Consider the following 23,536-nt stretch of genomic DNA (forward strand, 5'->3'; position numbering starts at 1 on the left):
GGTGACGGGAACGGCGTCGAGGGGGTTTCGTCCCTGATCTAGATTTGGATCGGGAGAGGGGGAACGTGGGAGCGAGTGGGGGAGTGGTGCGTTGGGGGGTCAGGGTTTGGTCGCACAGGGGTTATGGGGGAGTGGGGGGCGGCCTGGGCTGGCCTGGCTAGCAGCTGGGCCAACTAGCCCAGTGGGGGGGGTTCTCTTTCTCCTTTTCTTTCTTTTGTTTTCTATTTGTTCTTTTCTTTTTATTTATTCTTTCCTATTTTATTTTAGTTTCTGTAAAATATATACTTAGCATCTAATTTAGTATTTCAGCTTAGTCCATAGTCACCAAAAAGTATAGTCCTCAAATAAATTAGTTTGACATTTTATTAATAAAAAAGGTATGTAAATATTTGTTTTTACTGCTGTTTTATTCATCTTATAGTATTAAAGTAGTTTATAAAGGTGTGGTTTCTCCACCATAATTACCTATGCAATATTTGGTTCACTCCGAACATTTTAGTTTTAATATTTGAAAACTTTTATTGTTTGCTTGATTTTAAATTTGAATTTGAATCGGTTTCGAACTAACGCGAGATTAGCAACAGTAATTGTGGCGACTTGGCATCATTATCGGAGGGTTACTGTAGCTTAACTATCCGGGCGTCACAGGCGTCCCGCTCTCCATAGCATGCGAGCTCAGCAAATCCTCGGATGAGGATCGTTCGGTGCGGGACCTCGCCGGACTACAAAAATATAGCTTAGGTTAAAATATGATGGCATGATGAGTCTGGATGCATAAACGTGTTCAGATTTTATACTCATGAGTTCACCAGGGGCTGGGCCCTGGGATCCCACATCGGGCTGTTGTCGGCGGCGGCAGTGGACTCTTCTGGAAGAGGAGCTTTTCCCCCTTTAGGCGACTCGGCCTCCAAGTGTATGGAGGCCGCCCTCTTCTTTCTTCCCCCCGCTGGGGATTCATCTTCCTCCTCCTCGTCGTCCTCTTTGGAGGCAGAATGGGCATGGGAGCCTTCGGATATTGTGTTCGAAGTGCCGCGACGACGAAGGTCGCCCCGGGTCTTTTTGGCCTCCTTCTCGACCTTCTTCTTCAGCGCCTTGTATGGCACCGGGACCAGCATCTTCGTTAGAAGTGGACCGGCCGGTTCTTCGGGCAATGGGGCCGGATAGTGGATCCGCCCCGCCTTCTTCGTCCAGCCCTAGGGGAGTCGAGGAAAACACATTAAGCATTTCCCTTGGGTTATGCAGATAAAATGCATAAAAACTTACCGAGCTTGCAGGGCGGGACAGTTGGTACCCGCGGTCCTCGGCCGAGTCCAGCCATGATTTGTCGGACTTGAAAAGCACCTTCCAGGTGTCTTTGTGCGAGGAGCCAAAGAGGTCTCACAGGGTCTGGTGCTTGGACGGATCGAATTCCCATAGAGTGCAAGTCCGGTGCTGACAAGGCAGGATCCGGCAAACTAACATCACCTGGGCTACATTGACAAGTTCGATGTTCTTGTCTTCAATATCTTTAACGCGCATCTGGAGCACAGACAGTTCGTCGGACGAAGACCAGTTCAGGCCCTTCTTGGGCCAGGACGTAAGCCGCAGAGGGGCTCCGGATCGGAACTCTGGAGCAGTGGCCCATTCCATGCCGCGTGGCTCAGTGATGTAAAACCACTGTTGTTGCCACTCTTTGACAGAATCATTAAAAGTACCTGTTGGCCATGTGGCATTGGGCATCTTGCTCACCGTAGCGCCCCCGCACTTGGCGTGCTCGCTGATCACCACCTTGGGCTTCACATTAAAGATCTTTAGCCATAAGCCGAGGTGTGGCGAGATGTGGAGAAAAGCCTCGCACACGACAATGAATGTCGAGATGTTGAGGAAGGAATTGGGGGATAGATCATGAAAATCGATCCTGTAATAATACATGATGCCGCGAACGAACAGGTGGAGGGGAAAACCTAGCCCATGGACAAAATGAGGGAGGAATGCAACCCTCTCTTGGGGTTCCGGAGTAGGAACGATCTGTCCCGCCGTCAGGTGATGGTGGCCGATTTTTTTGGCCAGACACCCGGCCTCCCGAAGCTTTTTGATATGCTTCTCCTAGACGGTAGAGGCCATCCACTTGCCTCCTGGTCTGGATCCGAACATTTTCGGAAGGCCTTTGTGGGCGGAGAAGATGAATGCTCAGGCGCTGGAGCTCGGGCAAAGGGGAATGGATCGGGAATAAGAAAGCGTGGGTGCAAAAGACAGTCCTTGTCCCCTTATAAAGACAGCAGGGATTCTGCGCCTCCCCACTTGTCTGGTAAACTCGCTTATTCCCCAAGCGTCGTGATTGATGGCGCGATTGGGTTACCCACACCCGTATTGATGAGAATCCCGTGATAAGGGGACACGATCTCTACTTCGACAAGACGTGCCAACAATTCTGCCTCGCAATATGTGCAGTAGCTGGTTGAGAAAAATGGTTCGAATAATGACCGGGCCATGGCGTGATGTCATGCTATGAAATTTGTCAGCAGATTAGATTTGTGGGATATTATACTCTCTACGGTGGTATGTGGAATTTGTTTTGCAGAGCCGGACACTATCCTTGTGTTCGAAATCTTCTATGGAGTATTCGGAGGAAGAACCCGCCTTGCAATGCCGAAGACAATCTGCGCGCCGGACTCATTGTCATTGAAGCCTGGTTCAGGGGCTACTGAGGGAGTCCTGGATTAGGGGGTCCTCGGACGGCCGGACTATATCCTTTGGCCGGACTGTTGGCTATGAAGATACAAGATTAAAGACTTCGTCCGATGTTCGGGTGGGACCCTCCTTTGTGTGGAAGGCAAGCTTGGCAATTCGGATATGTAGATCTCCTACGTTGTAACCGACTCTGTGTAACCCTAGCCCCCTCCGATGTCTATATAAACCGGAGGGTTTAGTCCGTAGGACAACAACAATCATAATCATAGGCTAGCTTCTAGGGTTTAGCCTCTACGATCTCGTGGTAGATCAACTCTTGTAATACTCATGTCATCAAGATCAAACAAGCAGGAAGTAGGGTATTACTGCCATCGAGAGGGCCCGAACCTAGGTAAACATTGTGTCCCCCGCCTCCTGTTACCATCCTCCTTAGACGCACAGTTCGGGACCCCCTACCCGAGATCCGCCAGTTTTGACACCGACAGGAGCTTCCTGAGGACCAGAATGAGGCCCATTGCATTGTCTGACGTTCGAAGGCCTACAAGGTTCATGACGGAGAGCTCTATAAGAAAAGCGCTACCGAAGTTCTTCAAAGATGTATCTCCGAGGAAGAGGGGCGGAAGCTCTTGGCCGAGATCCATGCCGGGCTTTGCGGTCACCACGCCGCAGCTCGGGCCCTTGTTAGCAAGGCCTTCCGTACAGGGTTTTATTGGCCGATGACCCGAGGAGATGCACAGGACCTTGTCCAACGTTGCGTCGGATGCCAACTCTTCGCCAACCAAAGCCATATGCCCCACACTGCCGTACAAATAATCCCCATCACTTGGCCTTTTGCAGTCTGGGGACTAGATATGGTCGGACCCCTTAAAGGAGGAAGCCATAAGAGAAAGTATCTGCTGGTCATGGTGGATAAATTCACTAAGTGGATAGAGGCCAAACCAGTCAAAACGGCCGAAGCGGGGCCAATAATAGATTTCATATCCGGCGTGGTACACCATTATGGAGTCCCACACAGCATAATAACCGATAATGGCTCTAATTTCACAGCTGATGAAGTGAAAACTTGGTGTGCTAATCTCTGTATTAAACTTGATTACGCCTCGGTCTACCACCCGCAGACAAACGGTCAAGTCGAACAGGCGAATGGTCTTATTATGAGCGGCATGAAACCTAGACTAGTGCGGATATACATTGTCTCTTCAAGCAACTATGACCCCTACGCCTGGTTCCCATGCATACCCCGGTATATTCTGTCGTAAGGGTATTCGGAAACACTCCGCACCTTCGGGTCCAAAGGTCGAAGCAAAAGGTCAGCCATGACAATTGTTTTTTTATCCAGTTAGAAGGAAAGTACGTAGTCACCTAGGACTCAAAAACTTCCTCCTCTATACCGTCCAATAGGCGGTCTAATTTACAATCCTGTTGGGAGTATCTACCAGCCACCTCTACTTGGCCATGTACTAAACTAACTGGAATTTCTTCCCCATTTGACCCTACCGGTCCGACCCGGGCCATGTGATTCGGATTCATCTTGGTATATCATGTTTTTATCATGGCCCAGGCTTCTCGCGCACCCTCCAGGCAGGCTGGTATCTTCCACAGTCGAATACACTGCCCCGCTCCCTTGAGCAGCTCTACAAGCTTCTCCATACTACCTGGAGGGGAGTCGGATGGACATAAGGCCTTGGCTACACTCCGCATTGCCAGTCGAGCTCACTCGTGCAACTGCGGCAGCAATTGCAGAAGATCACTTGATGATCTGGACACCTCCTCTTCAGGACGGCCCGTCAATATACCTGCAATCACAGCTATATCAGCTACTGTTACTTCTAAATTGTTATAAGATAAATGCGGTCACATACTAAATATGCCGCCTCACAGTTTTTTGTTGTCCTTCACTAAGTCAGCTAGCTGAGCTCACACGTCTTTCAGTTCTTCGCCCAGTTTGGTGTTCGAATCCTGGAGCTTCTTTTTCTCCTAACGACTTTTGTTAACACATGCTCGCCCGCTGCTAGCAGTTTTTTGGCTCCGTTGTTCTTCGCCTTGAGTGGCGTCCATCTGCTCCCGTAGTTGGTCTAACGATCCAATACAACGATAAGAAACCAGATTAGCATTGTTAATGTACAATTATGATTTCTCGATGGAGGGTAACATTACCTGGGGATGCCTTCTTGGATTTTTCCAGTTCGGCATTGGCAGCAGACAGCTGGCACTGACACTTTTCTATTTCCTGAGTTAACATGGTGTTCTTCCCCTAAGCACCTAGATGTACATTGATCCTTAAATCAGTTGTTTCAACTACTTTAAGTCTCGACGGCTACTGGTATATGGTTATCATAGTCAGACAAAACAAACTTACCTGCACATCATTTAAATGTTGTTTTGTGGCTCTGTTAAGCCCATATCGAGCAGCTCAGATATATGCATCGGTTGAGTTGAAGGCGTTAAATGACTCTTCTGAAAAGCCAGGGTCTTGTAAAATGGCCCTGCGGTGCCGATGATTCATGGCGCTCTGCACTTCCGAGTTGGTGACGGATACATCATCTGAATCCTTCGCTGGAGGACAGTCCGGCGTCACCCCCGCTTCAACCCCCGTCTTCATGGCAGGATTTGAATCCTGGCAGCGGGAAGTATGACCGGCCGGACCCCCAGATACAGTCCGGCAGACCTTTTTCCTTATAAAGGGTAAACGGAAAGGTTACGGTTGGATGTGACTACCAAGGTGCATACTTGCAAATTCATACCTCTTTGATGAAGGCTCGGCCGTATCTTTCTTTGCCTTCCTCTTGGAAGGCTTTCCTAGTATGGGGGACGCTCTCTTCGGAGACGCTCCCGAGGCAGCATGGTGTGCCGAACACTTCCCCTTCTAAGCATAGGACAGTGTGGTGGGTAAGGAGGAATGAGAAAACTCTTTTGGATAAGGTGTCTTCAGATTACTTACGCGTGAAGCAGGAAGGAGGCCGGGGTAATCGGCGATAATGGGTACGTATGTACCATCGTAGCTCATTTGACAAAATACTCCATCCTCAAGCTCCACAAATATGTCTGGATCTTCCTCATATCTGGGGTCAAGATCTCGGTTGCGATTCTCCGGCTAAGGGGCAGGGTCATGGATCCCCTCGACAGCCTTTCGCCATTCCTATTACGAGCAAGATAAGACACTACCTGTCAAGAATGATTCAGGACTAAGAATAAAATAGTGGAGCTAAACCTTACCCAGCTGGGAGGATTATACATGGAAAACCTGTCTCGGATTTGGAGATGGGTGAACTCCTCCTTCTCCCCTTTATACAGCTCGACCATTATTTTGGCTAGGGTGGCACGAGTCTTTGGGCCCTTTCGGCCATAGCGTGAGGTGTCGTCTTCTCCATTATACTGCCACATGCGTAGCCCTCTGTATTGAAGTTGCTGGACCCTCCCCCTACGTGTTATCGAAATCGCCATCACCTCGGCTACTGACAATCCGGACTGGGCAAGCGTCTTAATCTTGCCCAGTAGCAGGCTGATCTCTGCGCTATCCTCTTCCTCGAGGCTCCGAGGATGCCAGCTATGGCGTTTCTTCAGCGGGGCATTTGAAAACTCGGGGAGGCCCATGCGGACAGGATTGGGTAGAGCGACGTTGTCGATGTAGAACCATTTGGACAGCCACTCTTCAAGAGCTTTCTTCGGCGTGCCGGATAGGTATCCAGTCCCGGCGATGCGCCACACTTCGGCTCCTCCCACTTCAAAAATTGACCCACTTTGATTGCGAGGGATGAGGCAGAACAGTCTTCTCCACAAATAGAAATGGGCCTCGCAACCCAGGAATAGTTCACATAAAGCGACATAGCCCATGATGTGCAGAACAGAGGCCGGAGTAAAATTGTGTAGCTAGAGGCCGTAGTACTCCAGAAGCCCTCGAAGGAATGGGTGAATTTGGAACCCCATGCCCCTCAGCAGATAGGGGACGAAGCACACTTGTTCTAATGCAGACGGATTGGGGAAATCCTCCGCCTGGGTTTTTACGTTGAAAGAGGCCAATCCGGCTCGAACAGGGACCAGATCTGCAGGAGGAAGAAATCCTTGCGTTTGCAGCTTCGCTAATTGGTTGTGGGCACGGAGCACCTCTCCCACTCGCCCCTCTCTAGGATGGAACGGGAAGAGGAGCCGGGAATGTTGGCCATGTTGGAATGGTTTTTCCTGGCAGTGCCTGAGGATTTTCTCCGCCTGATGCTGAAAGGATCTAAGATCCAATCTCTTTAAATAGACACTCTTTCTTGCAGGGCTAGGGTAATATTTGCAAAAAATACCCTGACTATCCACATTCGCCTGACACGTGGAAAATGAAGTCATAAATGCACAGAAGCCAAGGCATTGAATTAAAAGCGGAACACCCTACTTGGAGGACGTCAGAGGAGTTCCCGCCTTGCAATGCCGAAGACAACCTACGTGCCGAACACCTCGTCATTGAAGCCTGGTTCAAGGGCTACTGAGGGAGTCCTGGATTAAGGAGTCCTCGGGCGTCCGACCTTTTAGCCATGGGCCGGACTGATGGGATGTGAAGATACGAAGACCGAAAACTATACTCGTGTCCAGATAGGACTCTCCTAGGCATGGAAGGAAAGCTTGGCGACCGAATATGTAGATTCCTTTCTTTTTAACCGACCTTATGTAACCCTAGATCCTCCCGGTGTCTATATAAACCGGAGGATTTAGTGCGGATAGAGGATACTAATTATCACAGCCATACACGCTAGACCTCTAGGGTTTAGCCATTATGATCTCGAGGTAGATCAACTCTTGTAAAACTCATACATGCAGGACATAGGGTATTACCTCCACAGAGAGGGCCCGGACCTGGGTAAACATCGTGTCCCTTGTCTCCTATTGCCATCGACCTTAGACACGTAGTTCGGGACCCCCTACCTCAGATCCGCCGGTTTTGACACCGATAGACACCAAGTTCAAATGGACAGATGAATGTGAGGCAAGTTTTCAGGAGCTTATGAAACATTTGGTTACATCCCTAGTGTTGATTCTGCCGGATATACAAGGATTTCCAAGTGTATTGTGACGCATCTCGCTTAGGACTTGGAGGCGTACTTATGTAAGACGGAAGAGTTGTTTCATATGCCTCACGTCAACTTCGACCGCATGAATTGAATTATGCCACACATTATTTGGAGTTGGCAGCTGTAGTACATGCGCTCAAGACCTGGAGACATTTTCTTATTAGAAATCATTGTGATGTGTACACGGATCATAAGAGTTACACTTTCACACAAAAGGAGTTGAATCTCAGGCAAAGGAGATGGTTGGAGCTCATAAAGGATTATGATATGAAATTGCACCATCATCCAGGCAAGGCCAATGTCATAGCAGACTACTTGAGCCGGAAGAGTTACGCCAATACCCTCGTAACCGGAGGATTGCCAAAGGAGTTAGTTGAAGATCTCAGGGAGCTACATTTGGAGACAGTCCCTAGAGGTTTTGTTGCACCATTACAAATTCAGTCAACATTATTGGGAAAAATCGAGAAGTTCAGAAGGATGATAAGGAAATTGCGGAGATAAAGGAGAAGATGAGCAAAGGAAAAGCCAAGGGTTTTCGTGAGGATGAGCACGACACCTTGTGGTTTGAGGACCGTGTTTATGTACCCAATAATGCAGAGATCACGAAGTCGATACTTCAGGAAGCTCATGACTCGCCATACTCGATACACCCTAGAAACACCAAGATGTATTTGGATTTGAAGGAGCATTTCTGGCGGACTAGTATGAAGAAGGATATTGCCGAGTATGTAGCTGTCTGTGATGTATGTCAGAGAGTGAAGGTAGAACATCAGAAGCCAACAGGATTACTGTCCGTGTCAAAACCGGTGGATCTCGGGTAGGGTGTCCCGAACTGTGCGTCTAAGGTCGATGGTAACAGGAGACAGGGGACACGATGTTTACCCAGGTTCGGGCCCTCTTTATGGAGGTAATACCATACGTCATGCTTGATTGATATTGATGAATACGAGTATTACAAGAGTTGATCTACCTCAAGATCATAATGGCTAAACCCTAGAGGTCTAGCTTGTTTGGCTATGGTGATGAATATCTCCCTCTCCGGACTAAGCCCTCTCGTTTATATAAACACCGGGGGGGTCTAAGGTTACACAAGGTCGGTTACAAAGAAAGGAATCTACATGTTCGGATGCCAAGCTTGCCTTCCACGCCAAGGAGAGTCCTATCTGGACACGGGTGCAGTCTTCGGTCTTCGTATCTTCACATCCCATCAGTCCGGCCCATGGCTAATAGGTCGGACACCCGAGGACCCCTTAGTCCAGGACTCCCTCAGTAGCCCCTGAACCTGGCTTCAATGACAAGGTATCTGGCGCGTAGATCTGTCTTCGGCATTGAGGGAGTGTTGGACTATGGGTCCTCGGGCGTCCGGCCTGTTGGCTATGGGCCGGACTGATGGGCTGTGAAGATACGAAGCCCGAAGACTGTACCCGTGTCCGGATAGGACTCTCCTTGGCATGGAAGGCAAGCTTGGCATCGAATATGTAGATTCCTTTCTTTGTAACCGACCTTATGTAACCCTAGATCCTCCCGGTGTCTATATAAACCGGAGGATTTAGTCTAGATAGAGGAGACTCATCATCATAGCCATACACGTTAGACCTCTAGGGTTTAGCCATTACGATCTCGAGGTAGATCAACTCTTGTAACACTCATATTCATCAATATCAATCAAGCAAGACGTAGGGTATTACCTCCATAGAGAGGGCCCAAACCTGGGTAAACATCGTGTCCCTTGTCTCCTGTTACCATCGACCTTAGACGCACAGTTCTGGACCCCCTACATGAGATCCACCGGTTTTGACACCGACATTGGTGCTTTCATTGAGAGTTCCTCTTTGCTGTCGCTAAAAAGGTTCGATGGCCCCTTCAATCGTCAATAATGACGCCGTCCAAGGAGAAACTTTCCTCCCTGGACAGATCTTCGTGTTCGGTGGCTTCGCCCTGCGGGCCAATTCGCTTGGCCATCTGGAGCAGATCGAAAGCTATGCCCCTGGCCATCTGGTCAGATTCGGAAGCTTGAACTACGTTGTGGACATCCGTGGACACTTGATCTCTACTGGATTCAAGACCGCGGTAGCCGCTCCCAGTCACCCCGATAATCATGACCTAAATCTATCATCTGGCCGCATCCAGGAGATTGCTCTTGTATCCGCTCCGGCCCTAGATCTGGAGCAAGTTGCGCCATCCAAGGACGGGAGGATCAACCCCACCACGGAGGCCACAGATTCCATGACATTGGAGCCGCACATAGACTTAACCTCTCACAATGTTTTTGTCAGCGGAACTTCGGACTCGTATTCGATCGAAAGTTTCGAACCATGTGAGCCCGCGGACGCCGAGCTTGATCGCTTGTCGACCTTCGAATTCGGCGCTGCAGACATCTTCCAGCACTCTCCTTTGGGCGATGTGCTAAACTCATTAAAAAACTTGTCCTTGGCGGAGGACTGCTACCTCTTTTAGCACTGCGTTGGTTTTCCCCAAAGAGGAAGGGACGATGCAGCAAAGTAGCGTAAGTATTTCCCTCAGTTTTTGAGAACCAAGGTATCAATCCAGTAGGAGGCTACGCGCCAGTCCCTCGTACCTGCACAAAACAAATAAATCCTCGCAACCAACGGAAATAGGGGTTGTTAATCCCTATAGGGCCACTTACGAAAGTGAGATCTGATAGATATGATAAGATAATATTTTTGGTATTTTTATGATAAAGATGCAAAGTAAAATAAAAGCAAAGTAAATAGCAAAGTAAATAACTAAGTAGTAGGAGATTGATATGATAAATATAGACCTGGGGGCCATAGGTTTCACTAGTGGCTTCTCTCGAGAGCATAAGTATTCTACGGTGGGTGAACAAATTATTGTTGAGCAATTCACAGAATTGAGCATAGTTATGAGAATATCTAGGTATGATCATGTATATAGGCATCATGTCCGAGACAAGTAGACCGACATGTACCTGCATCTACTACTATTACTCCACTCATCGACCGCTATCCAGCATGCATCTAGAGTATTAAGTTAAAAATAGAGTAACGCCTTAAGCAAGATGACATGATGTAGAGGAATAGACTCATGCAATATTAAGAAAACCACATCTTGTTATCCTCGATGGCAACAATAAAATACGTGCCTTGTTGCCCTTACTGTCACCAGGAAAGGACACCACAAGATTGAACCCAAAGCTAAGCACTTCTCCCATTGCAAGAAAGATCAATCTAGTAGGCCAAACCAAACTAATAATTCAAAGAGACTTGCAAAGATAACCAATCATACATAGAAGAATTCAGAGAAGATTCAAATATTATTCATAGATAGACTTGATCATAAACCCACAATTCATCGGTCTTAATAAACACACCACAAAAAGAAGATTACATCAAATAGATCTCCACAAGAGAGGGGGAGAACATTGTATTGAGATCCAAAAAGAGAGAAGAAGCCATCTAGCTACTAACTATGGACCCATAGGTCTGAAGTAAACTACTCACACTTCATCGGAGAGGCTATGGTGCTGATGTAGAAGCCCTCCGTGATTGATGCCCCCTCCGACGGAGCTCCAGAACAGGCCCCAAGATGGGATCTCGTGGATACAGAAAGTTACGGCGGTGGAATTAGGGTTTTTGCTCCAGTTCTGATCGTTTGGGGGTACATGGATATATATAGGAGGAAGAAGTACGTCGATGGAGCAACAGGGGCCCCACGACGGTGGAGGGCGCGCCTGGGGGGTAGGCGCGCCCCCCTACCTCGTGGGCTCATGTTAGCTGGCTTGACGTAGGGTCCAAGTCTCCTGAGTTGTATTCGGTGAGAAAATCACGTTCCCGAAGGTTTCATTCCATTTGGACTCCATTTGATATTCCTTTTCTTCGAAACCCTAAAACAGGCAAAAAAACAGCAATTTTGGGTTGGGCCTCCGGTTAATAGGTTAGTCCCAAAAATAATATAAAAGCAGATAATAAAGCCCATTAATGTCCAAAACAGTAGATAATATAGCATGGAGCAATCAAAAATTATAGATACGTTGGAGACGTATCAAGCATCCCCAAGCTTAATTCCTGCTCGTCCTCGAGTAGGTAAATGATAAAAATAGAATTTTTGATGTGGAGTGCTACTTGGCATAATTTTAATGTAATTCTTCTTAATTGTGGTATGAATATTCAGATCCGAAAGATTCAAGACAAAAGTTCATATGGACATAAAAATGATAATACTTCAAGCATACTAACTAAGAAATTATGTCTTCTCAAAATAACATGGCCAAAGAAAGTTCATCCCTACAAAATCATATGGTTTAGTCATGTTTCATTTTTGTCACACAAGAATGATATCATCATGCACAACCCCGATGACAAGCCAAGCAATTGTTTCATACTTTAGTAATCTCAAACCTATAAACTTTCATGCAATATATGAGCGCAAGCCATGGACATAGCACTATAGGTGGAATAGAATATAATGAGGGGGGTTATGTGGAGAAGAAAAAAAGGAGAAAGTCTCACATCAATGTGGCTAATCAATGGGCTACGGAGATGCCCACCGATTCATGTTAATGCAAGGAGTAGGGATTGCCATGCAACGGATGCACTAGAGCTATAAATGTATGAAAGCTCAACAAAAGAAACTAGTGGGTGTGCATCCAACATGCTTGTTCACAAAGACCTAGGGCACTTGAGGAGGCCCATTATCGGAATATACAAGCCAAGTTCTATAATGAAAAATTCCCACTAGTACAGGAAAGTGATAACATGAGAGACTCTCTACTATGAAGATCATGGTGCTACTTTGAAGCATAAGTGTGGCAAAGGATAGTAACATTGTCCCTTCTCTCTTTTTCTCTCTTTTTTTCTTTTTTTTCTTTTTTTGGGCCTTCTCTTTTTTATGGCCTTTCTTTTTTTTATTCCTCACTTGGGATAATGCTCTAGAAAATGATGATCATCACACTTCTATTTATTTACAACTCAATGATTACAACTCGATACTAGAACAAAGATGACTCTATATGAATTCCTCCGGCGGTGTACCAGGATATGCAATGAACCAAGAGTGACATGTATAAAAGAATTATGAACGGTGGCTTTGCCACAAATACTATGTCAACTACATGATCATGCTCAGCAATATGACAATGATGAATGTGTCATGATGAACGAAATGATGGAAAGTTGCATGGCAATATATCTCAGAATGGCTATGGAAATGCCATAATAGGTAGGTATGGTGGCTGTTTTGAGGAAGATATAAGGAGGTTTATGTGTGAAAGAGCGTATCATATCATGGGGTTTGGATGCACCGGCGAAGTTTGCGCCAACTATCAATGAGGGAAAGGGCAATGCACGGTACCGAAGAGGCTAGCAAAGATGGAAGGGTGAGAGTGCGTATAATCCGTGGACTCAACATTAGTCATAAAGAACTCACATACTTATTGCAAAAATCTACAAGTCATCAAAAACCTCGGTACTACGCGCATGCTCCTAGGGGGTAGACTGGTAGGAAAAGACCATCGCTCATCCCCGACCGCCACTCATAAGGAAGACAATCAAATAACACCTGATGTTTCAAATTTGTTGCATAACGTTTACCATACGTGCATGCTACGGGACATGCAAACCTCAACACAAGTATTTCTCAATTTCACAACTACTCAACTATCACGACTTTGATATTATTACCTCCATGTCTCAAAACAATCATCAAGCATCAAACTTCTCTTAGTATTCAACACACTCATAAGAAAGTTTTATTATTAATCTTGCATACCAAGAATATTAGGATTTTAAGCAAATTACCATGCTATTAAGACTCTCAAAATAATCTAAGTGAAGCATGAGAGATCAATAGTTTCTATAAAACAAATCCACCACCGTGCTCTAAAAGATATAAGTGAAGCACTAGAGCGAAATTATATAACTCAAAAGATATAAGCGAAGCACATAGAGTATTCTAACAAATTCCAAATCATGTGTGGCTCTCTAAAAAGGTGTGTACAGCAAGGATGATTGTGGTAAACTAACAAGCAAAGACTCAAATCATACAAGACGCTCCAAGTAAAACACATATCATGTGGTAAATAAAAATATAGCTCCGAGTAAAGTTACCGATAGAAGTAGACGAAAGAGGGGATGCCTTCCGGGGCATCCCCAAGCTTTGGCTTTTAGGTGTCCTTAGATTATCTTGGGGGTGCCATGGGCATCCCCAAGCTTAGGCTCTTGCCACTCCTTATTCCATAATCCATCAAATCTTTACCCAAAACTTGAAAACTTCACAACACAAAACTTAAAGTAGAAAACTCATGAGCTCCGTTAGCGAAAGAAAACAAACGACCACTTCAAGGTACTGTAATGAACTCATTCTTTATTTATTTTGGTGTTATACCTACTGTATTCCAACTTCTCTATGGTTCATAAACTATTTTACTAGCCAAAGATTCATCAAAATAAGCAAACAACACACGCAAAACAGAATCTGTCAAAAACAGAACAGTCTGTAGTAATCTGTAGCTAGCGCAAGATCTGGAACCCCAAAAATTCTAAAATAAACTGCTGGATGTGAGGAATTTATCTATTAATCATCTTCAAAAAGAATTAACTAAATAGAACTCCCCAAATAAAAATGACAGGAGTTCTCGTGAGCGCTAATGTTTCTGTTTTTTACAGCAAGTTCAACAAGACTTTCCCCAAGTCTTCCCAATGGTTCTACTTGGAACAAACACTAATTAAACACAAAAAAACACAACCAAAACACAGGCTAAATAATTTATTTATTACTAAGTAGGGGCAATGAGGGAGTCCTGGATTAGGGGGTCTCCGGACAGCCGGACTATATCCTTTGGCCGGACTGTTGGACTATGAAGATACAAGATTGAAGACTTCGTCTCGTGTCCGGATGGGACTCTACTTGGCGTGGAAGGCAAGCTAGGCAGTACGGATATGGATATCTCCTCCTTTGTAACCGACCTTGTGTAACCCTAGCCCCCTCCGGTGTCTATATAAACCGGAGGGTTTTAGTCCGTAGGACAACATACAATCATACCATAGGCTAGCTTCTAGGGGTTTAGCCTCTCCGATCTCGTGGTAGATCAACTCTTGTAATACTCATATCATCAACAATAAATCAAGCAGGACGTAGGGTTTTACCTCCATCAAGAGGGCCCGAACCTGGGTAAAACATCGTGTCCCCTGCCTCCTATTACCATCCGCCTTAGATGCACAGTTCAGGACCCCCTACCCGAGATCCGCCTGTTTTGACATCGACATTGGTGCTTGCATTGAGAGTTCCTCTATGTCGTCGCCGTTAGGCTTGATGGATTCTACGATCATCGATAGCGATGCAGTCAAGGTGAGACTTTTCTCCCCGGACAGATCTTTGTCTTCGGCGGCTTCGCACTGCGGGCCAACTCGCTTGGCCATCTGGAGCAGATCGAAAGTTACGCCCCTGGCCACCAGGTCAGGTTTGGAAGCTTAAACTACCCGGCCGATATCCCCAGAGACTCGATCTTCAACGGATTCGAGCCCCTGCCTTGTGCGCCACGCGGTCACGATGAGTGTCGGTGGGAACGACACCTATGGGATCACAAGAATCCCTACTACGGTTGCGGGGCGCGGGGTCGTGAGAAGAGCGGATCAAACAGATAGCACACATTTTGTTTATCCAGGTTCGGGCCACGAGGATCCGTAAAACCCTACTCCTGCTTTGGTGGACTGTATATCTGCGTTCTTGAGCTAGCTATGGGGCGTGAGGAGCTCCAAAAAGCCGAATCCCCCTTCTGGTCACCTCGGGCCTCCTTTTATAGGAAAGGGGTTGCCACAGTGGCACACAGGAGGTGGAAAGGGTACAGTGATGTGAGGTTATCCCTCGCATTACATGACAAGGAGCATTTAATGCGTCTTGCCCAGGTGTCCTTGCTTTATCGGGGACGGGGAAGAGCCCTGCCTCGTCCGTTGCCGCTCCCTCTCGTGTCGACACGCGCCCTGGCCAGCGGCGCCCGCGGTGCCATGTAGGCAGGTAGGAAGCTGAGGTGGCGCAGTGGTGGGTCTCCACGAAGATCCGCATGCCGCCACGCAGGTGCCTGCCCAGCTGGTTGGGTCCGCAGCTGCATGCGAACGGCGGTGGAGGTTTGACTGGCGTGGGCCTGATGGTGGCCCTACGGGTGTTCTTGGCAAGGGTCTTGCCGTGGCGCCTGCTGTCATCCCCGGCAAGGCTCTTGCCGGGGGCCTTGTGGTCCTCCTTGGCTGGGATCCCGCCAAGGATCATCATCTTCTAAAGGGTGTATCTGATCTTGAATGTCTTCACAAAGATCCGCATGCCACCACGGGGATCTCTCCTGAATCCTTGCCCCATGGGGGCAGTGGACTCAAGGGTGACTCACTCCGTAGGTGCGGGGCGAGCTGCCACGGCAAGGGTCTTGCCGGGTTTGCTAAAACCGCCTCCCGGCAAGGATCTTGCCGGGGGGGGGTCCGCTTCGTCACCTTTGCTCTTTGTGGTCTTGGTCTTGGCGTCGTTCTGCTTCTCCTGAGCTTCGGCCTTACCTTGGCTCACCTCCCTTGCGTTGCTCAGTGTGGTGGTGCCCGTGGCTCAGACTGCCCGTGCACAGTTATAGGGGTACAAAAAGTGTACCCCTCTTTTTGTACACCGACAGGAGCCCCGGGCCTAGGCCACATGTTAGGACAATCGCGTCATTGGGCTAGGCCCAACAACGGTGCGCGGTCAGGCAGGGCAGTTTTTACCGCGGTAAGTCTCTTCGCGCGCTGCGCTTCCCAGGCTTCCCGCGCATGGCGCGGCGTGGGTAGGCGTGTGTGACGTGGGCGGCGTGCGTGGGGCTGAGCTCTGCATGCTTGCGTCACGTCGTAGTAAAGGGGCGGTTCGCGCCTTCCCCGTAAACGGAGGGAGGCGTGGAGGCGTGACCCATTTACTGAACGGGGCCGAGGCGTGGTCTTCAAGGCGTCCACTCCCCACGATCACAGGGTGGGGAGAGGTCGCCTCACCCGTCGCCTCGGTCCTGCATGCCTGCCACGTGGCTCTCATGCGTTGGGGTGGCGAACGGTCGAGGCGGGAAACCGGGCCGCCGCAGGCTGGGGTGGCGGGTCGGTCCCAGTTCCCTGCGCCTTCTGTGTCTTGATTGGCTGAGCGGGGCGACCGAGCCCCCACCCCGTTCCTTTATAAAGAGCGGGAGGGGGGATGGCGTCCCGCATTCCTTCGTCTCCTCCTTCCTTCAGCTTCTGCTCCCCCCTTCCATCCGCCATGGAGAGAGGGAATCCTGGTCTTTCAATGGTGGCGGCGAGGGTCGCCGCTCGACAACGCGTCCCTCCTTCTCCTGCACCCGCGGTGGCAGAGCCAGCCGCTAGGGGAAGGGGGAGGGGGCGAGGCCGAGGCGCTCGGGGAAGAGGAGGACGGGGCGGCGCGCTAGCCTCGCCTCCGCCAGCGGTTCCTACCCCCATGGAGGGCCACGTTGGGGATGACCCTTGCAAGTTCTTCGTCAGGCTGCGCCGGCCGCCTCGCCGTCGCCTTCGTCTCCCGACTCCCTTCGCGCGGGAGATGGAGCTGGATCCGCCGGAGTCGTTGTGGCTGCACATGAGGGGCTGTGGGATCAGTGGCACGCGGGCCCGCGTCGACTTCCCCGCCCCTCACGTGATGTATCTTTGTCGGGGATGGAAGATGTTTGCTCATATCCACCACTTGACGGAGGGGCTCACTCTCCATTTCAAGCTGATGGAGGGTGGCCTTCTCTCCGTCAAGGTCTTTGGGTGCTTTGGGACCCGTGCAAGGTGATGCGTGGAGAGCTCTTCTGATAGCGAAGACTCCTCCTCGGGCAAGAGTGACGAGGAGGACAACGGCAGCGACGACGAGGGTAGTAGGCGGCAGGATGACGGGTCCAATTAGGTGTCGGGTGCCGCTCCGTGCGGCACCGGTGACCCCATCATCCGCGTCGCCGGCTCCCTGAACTTCTCGGGGCCGTCTCCTTGGGCGGCTGGCGTTGGGAGGCTGCGGACGAGGAAGAGGGCGGGCGGCAAGGCCGTGAAGTCGGACTACACGGGCACCGACGCCTTCGACGCATGCTGACGTTCTGCCGCCTCGTCTTCGAGCTCTGCTTCCGGCGCCGCCATCTCCATCCAGCCTTTGGACGGCCACCAAGATGTTCTCTTGGTGTCTTCTGCCACCCGTAGCTCGCCTAGGCGCTCCTTTTGTCTCTTTCGCCTCCTTGACCTGCCTCCTGAGGAGAGGGACAAGAAAGGGATTACAGGCACCTTATCTCTTTTTGGTTTGTAAGCCTTCAGGCCTTAGCTGAATTTAAAACTTGTAATCCAATCATTCATGTTTTTCATTCCCTATGGACTGTACCTGAGTGGAATGTTTTTAATGAAAAAGGGAAGCTTGCCGGGTCATTTGTTTGTGGGTAGAACCCACGACAAGGAGTAAATCCTTAATATCTTTAAGATAAACATTTCCTTGCCCGGCAACAGGCCTTGCCGCCTCCCCACTTCGCTCGACCTTTCTCACACCTTTGGCGGAGGCAGGGATGAGGTGGGTTAAGGCTCCTTGTTTCATCCTCTCGCTGCCGCGACTATGACCAAACCTGGCCCCAGGAACGAGCCCTAGGGCCTAGAGTTAGGGGAGCACGGTAGCTTTAGGAAAAAACGAGGTTTCACGTACCTCAGTCCATAAGGGAATGCATGATAAGGGATGAAGAACTTATCTGAAGTTGTAGCCCCCGGCAACTCTGGTTTTTCGTGGGTGAATCTTTGCTCTTGCAGCCCCCGGCAATACTGGCTTGCCGGGGTCTAGATGCTGGTCTGTCCCTCTTCTCTTTTTCGTCCTCAAGTGATCCGGCAAGGATATTTGTGAGTCTTGCGAACCAAAGAAGACGAAAGAACGGCAAAGAGATGCACACTCGACCTCTAAACTAGGGGTTAGTCGCCGCTAAGCACTATCAACCCTAACCAAGGACGAGACTCGACCTAGCATGCATGCTATAACTTAGGGCGCCAGCGCTTCATTTATTTGTGCTTAGGGTCTGCGTCTGGCTTTGTACAAAGGGTTACATGCATCATCGGCAATGCTTGTACAAAAGGTGGCTTGCCAGGGGGCCCGGCAAGCCGCGCCTCATGGGTAAAACTTGCGAAGATGCTCAATGTTCCAGGAGTTACTCACCGGAACGGCATCTTCGGTCTCCAGGCAGACTGCGCTGGGCCTGGTGACTCGTATTACCCGATAAGGGCCTTCCCACTTTGGCGTTAACTTGTTGGAATTCTTGGCCGATTGAACGCACCGAAGGACAAGGTCGCCTTCCTCAAGGCTTTGGACATGAACCTTGCAGCTATGTTAGCGGCGCAAGGCTTGCTGGTAGCGTGCTGCTCTCACAGCCGCCCAAAGACGATCTTCCTCAAGGAGCATTGCGTCATCTTGCCGCAGTTGCTCTTGCTCAAGCTCATCATAAGTGAGCACTCGAGGTGACCCGTATATGAGTTCAATGGGGAGAACTGCTTCTGCCCCGTATACTAGGGCAAAGGGTGTCTGGCCGGTGGCTCGATTTGGCGTCGTCTTGATCAACCAAAGAACCGTCGGTAACTCATCAATCCAGTGCCTTCCACTCTTGTGCAGCCTGTCAAAGGTCTTGGTCCTTAAGCCTCGCAGTACTTTAGCGTTTGCCCTCTCAGCTTGACCATTGCTTCGTGGGTGAGCAACGAAAGCGAAACAGACTTTGCTGCCGAGGTCTTGGATATATTGCATGAAGGTGCGGCTTGTGAACTGTGTGCCGTTGTCGGTGATGACCCTGTTGGGTACACCAAAACGGCACACTAGTCCCTTGAAGAACTTGACAGCCGACTGAGCTGTGACCTTCCTCACTGCCTCCACCTCCGGCCACTTTGTGAACTTGTCAATTGCAACATACAAGTACTCAAAGCCCCCGACAGCGGGGGGGAAAGGGCCCAGTATGTCGAGCCCCTAGACCGATAAGGGCCAGGAGAGAGGAATGGTTTGAAGGGCTTGAGCTGGCTGATGAAGCTTCTTTGAATGGAACTGACACGCTTCACACCTGGTGACTAGTGTCATCGCATCCTAGAGGGTGGTGGGCCAGAAGAAACATTACCGAAATGCCTTGCCGGCAAGGGCCCTTGACCCGATGTGGGATCCACATATGCCTCCGTGTATCTCCGCCAACAGCTCCAGTCCTTCCTCCCGAGGGATACACTTCAATTTCACACTGTTCGGCCTCTTTCTGTACAAGACGTCATCGATGAACTGGTACATGGTAGAGCGACGGGCTACTTTTTCTGCTTCTTCCTGCTCACCAGGAAGTTCCCCTGTTTGGAGGAATCGGACGGTATGTTGTGCCCACGCTGGAGCCTAGGGCTCGACGGCGAGGACTAAAGGCATTTCCTCCGCTGTAGGAGTGGCTGTCTCGACAGCAAGAGCTCGACGCTCCGCTGGAGCTAGCCATCCCGTGGTTGGCTCAGTGTCCCCGTCAACATCCTTGCCGGCGGCTCCGGGGAGCTCGGTGGGAAAGTACTTGCCGGGTCCTGATTTCCTCCTCTTGTTCTGCTCTGTTGATGGATCAACGGATGGCTGAGTTAGCTGGAGCACAAAGGTACCTGGTTCCACAGGAAGCTTGAGGGCAACGCATTTTGACAGGTAATCAGCGATATCGTTCTCTGCTCGGGGAACGTATTTAGCCTGTATACCGTCGAAACGCTCTTCCAGCTTTCTCACTTCATTGACGTAGGCCTTCATCAACGGGCTCTGGTAGTCCTTGTTGACTTGCTTGACGATGAGCTGCGAGTCGCCCCTGACGATGAGCTTCTTGATCCGAGGTCCGCCGCGATCCTAAGACCGGCAAGCAGCCCTTCGTACTCTGCCGTATTGTTTGTTGACACCTCCCTGGGGAAGTGCATCTGGATCACGTACTTGAGGTGCTCTCCGGTGGACGTGACAAGCAGTACGCCAGCCCTGGCGCCGTGTAAGGAGAAAGCTCCATCAAAGTACATGATCCAACTGCAACTTTCCTCCTTGCCGGGGAGAGTAGTCTCTTGGGCTTCTTCGTCAGGCGTTGCGGTCCATTCTGCAATGAACTCCGCCAGGACTCGGCTCTGAATCGTCGATGTACTTTCAAACTTGAGGCCAAAGCTGGACAGCTCCAGTGCCCATTCCACAATTCTTCTCGTTTCATCTGGATTGTGCAATATCCGTTGGAGAGGGAGGCGAGTGACGACAGTGATCTCGTGTGCCTAGAAGTAGTCACATAGCTTCCTCGAGGCCATAAGAAGGCCGAAGAGCAGTTTCTGCACGCCGGAGTACCTTGATCTAGGTCCCTGCAGGAGGGAACTAACAAAATAGACCGTGTGCTACATCATTTTCTTCTTCGGCGGCACTTCAACTGGCTGTGTCATCTCTGCATTGGTGGTGTCGGGCTCTGTCGCTGCCATTACCTCGTCGTCAACCTCTCTCTGCGCCACTAGTGCGGCGCTGACCACCTGGTTCGTTGCCGCCAGGTATAGCAGCAACGGCTCCTGTGGCCTAGGCGCAACTAGTATTGGCGCGGAGGAGAGGTACTTCTTCAAATCTTACAATGCTGCTTCGGCTTCTGGCGTCCACTCCATCGGGCCCGCCTTTTTCAAGATCTTGAAAAAGGGAAGGGCGCGCTCGGCAGACTTAGAAATGAATCTGCCCATGGCGTCGACGCAACCAGCAAGCCGACGGACATCCTTGATTTGCTTGGGTGCTTCAATCTGCTCTATAGCTTTGATCTTGTCTGGATTGGCCTCTATCCCACGCTGTGACACAAAGAACCCGAAAAGCTTGCCGGACGGGACGCCAAAGACGCACTTCTCAGGGTCCAGCTTGAGATTGATCTTGCGCAGGTTTGTGAATGTTTCTTGCAAATCCGGTATGAGGGTTGCCCTGTCCTTGGTTTTGACCACTATGTCATCCATATAAGCTTCCATATTTCTATGGAGCTGGGGTTCAAAATCAATCTGGACCGCCCTTGCAAATGTCGAACCAGCACTCTTCAGCCCGAAAGGCATCCGCATGAAACAATACGGACCACATCGGGTGATGAATGTTGTTTTCTCTTTGTCTTCTCTTGTCATGAAGATCTGCTGGTAGCCGGAGTAGGCATCGAGGAATGACAATAGATCACACCCAGCTGTGGAGTCAACAATCTGGTTGATGCGCGGCAATGGGAAGGGGTCCTTAGGACAAGCCTTATTGATATCTGTGTAATCAATACACAGCCTCCACTTCCCATTAGCCTTGCGCACTACGACCGAATTGGCCAACCACGTTCGATGGAGCACTCCTCTTACCAAACCCGCTGCTTCCAGTTTCCGGATCTCCTCTGTGATGAACTCTTGTCGTTCCAAAGCTTGCTTTCTGGCCTTCTGCTTGACGGGCTGCGCATGAGGACAGACAGCAAGGTGGTGCTCAATCACCTCCCTGGGAACGCCGGGGATGTCGGAAGCTTGCCATGCAAACACATCGACATTCGCCCGTAGGAAGGTGACGAGCGCGTCTTCCTATTTGTCCTCATTGACAGAAACCTTCTTGGTTCTCGGCGGTATGGCCCTGGGCTTCTTGTTTCCGCCGGTGGAGCTCTCTGGCACGTCCTCGATGGGAGTGCTACACTCCGAAGAGGTGCGCTTGCCGGAGTGGGTGTCTGAGGTCCCACCGGTCTTCTTCTTCTTCTTCCCTCTCGGGGTCACAACGGCAGGAGCAAGTGCCCTAGTGGCGGCAGCTGCTGCAACTGCTTGCTGGTATAGTTGGTCAGCGCAAATCAACGCATCTTTCTTATCGGAGGGGATGGTGATGATCGTCACAGGTCCTGGCATCTTCAGGGTGTTGTAGGCATAGTGTGACGCCGCCATGAGCTTGGCCAACGCTGGGCGGCCAAGGATCCCGTTGTAGGGCAAGGGGATCTTGGCAACATCAAACGCGATCCTCTCCGTCCTGTAGTTCAGATATCTTCCAAAAGTCACGGGCAGCGTGACCTGTCCCTTAGGTTGGCTTCTTCCCGGGTTTACCCCCTGAAACATGCCCGTCTCTTCGAGGTCTCCATCAGGAATTTGTAGTTTCTCGATCACGGCATGCGAGATCAAGTTCAGGCCGGCCCCGCCATCAACTAGCATCTTTGTCACCTTGAGGTTGCATATTGTTGGTGAAACCAACAATGGCAAGCACCCAACCGCAGTAGTGCGATCAGGGTGATCCTTAGTGTCAAAAATGATAGGTGTGCTGGACCACTTCAGCGGCCTTTGGGCATCAAACGATGGCCCTGCCACTGTAATCTCTCGCGCCCACTGTTTAAGCTGGCGGTGAGAAGTATGCAGCGAGGCGCCGCCGTCGATGCACATGGCCTCTGTAGCTTTCTGAAACTCTTGTTCACCGGATTCATCGTCCTCTTCATGATCGTCATCTTCTAGCTTTTTGTCACGGCCCCGGGAGGGCCTCTCCTGTTGTTTATCCTTGCCGCAACGGCCCGCCTGGTCGTCACGCTACTTGCCGGACCCCTTAGCACCGTCTTGGCCCTTCTCCTTGTCCCGCCTCTCATATTCAGCCCTCTGCTTCACAGCGAGGAGCTCAACCTGTCGGCAGTCTTGGAGAGCATGGCCTTTGGTGCGCTGGATCTTGCAGTATCGCTTGTCGGAGTTTCCTGGCTTCTTGGCAACCGCCAAGGCCCGGCAGGCGACACATCCGGCAATTTCCTTGCCGGGGTCATCTGCCTTGGTTTTCTTGGTGGAGCTGGTGTCATCAGATCCCTCGACAGCAAGCACGGCTTTACCTTTGCGCTTCCTGTTGCTGCGACAGCCCTTCTTCGCCGGGGCGGCAGTATC

Source organism: Triticum dicoccoides, chromosome 1A, assembly GCF_002162155.2.
Source record: "Triticum dicoccoides isolate Atlit2015 ecotype Zavitan chromosome 1A, WEW_v2.0, whole genome shotgun sequence".
In the NCBI taxonomy this organism is placed as follows: Eukaryota; Viridiplantae; Streptophyta; class Magnoliopsida; order Poales; family Poaceae; genus Triticum; species Triticum dicoccoides.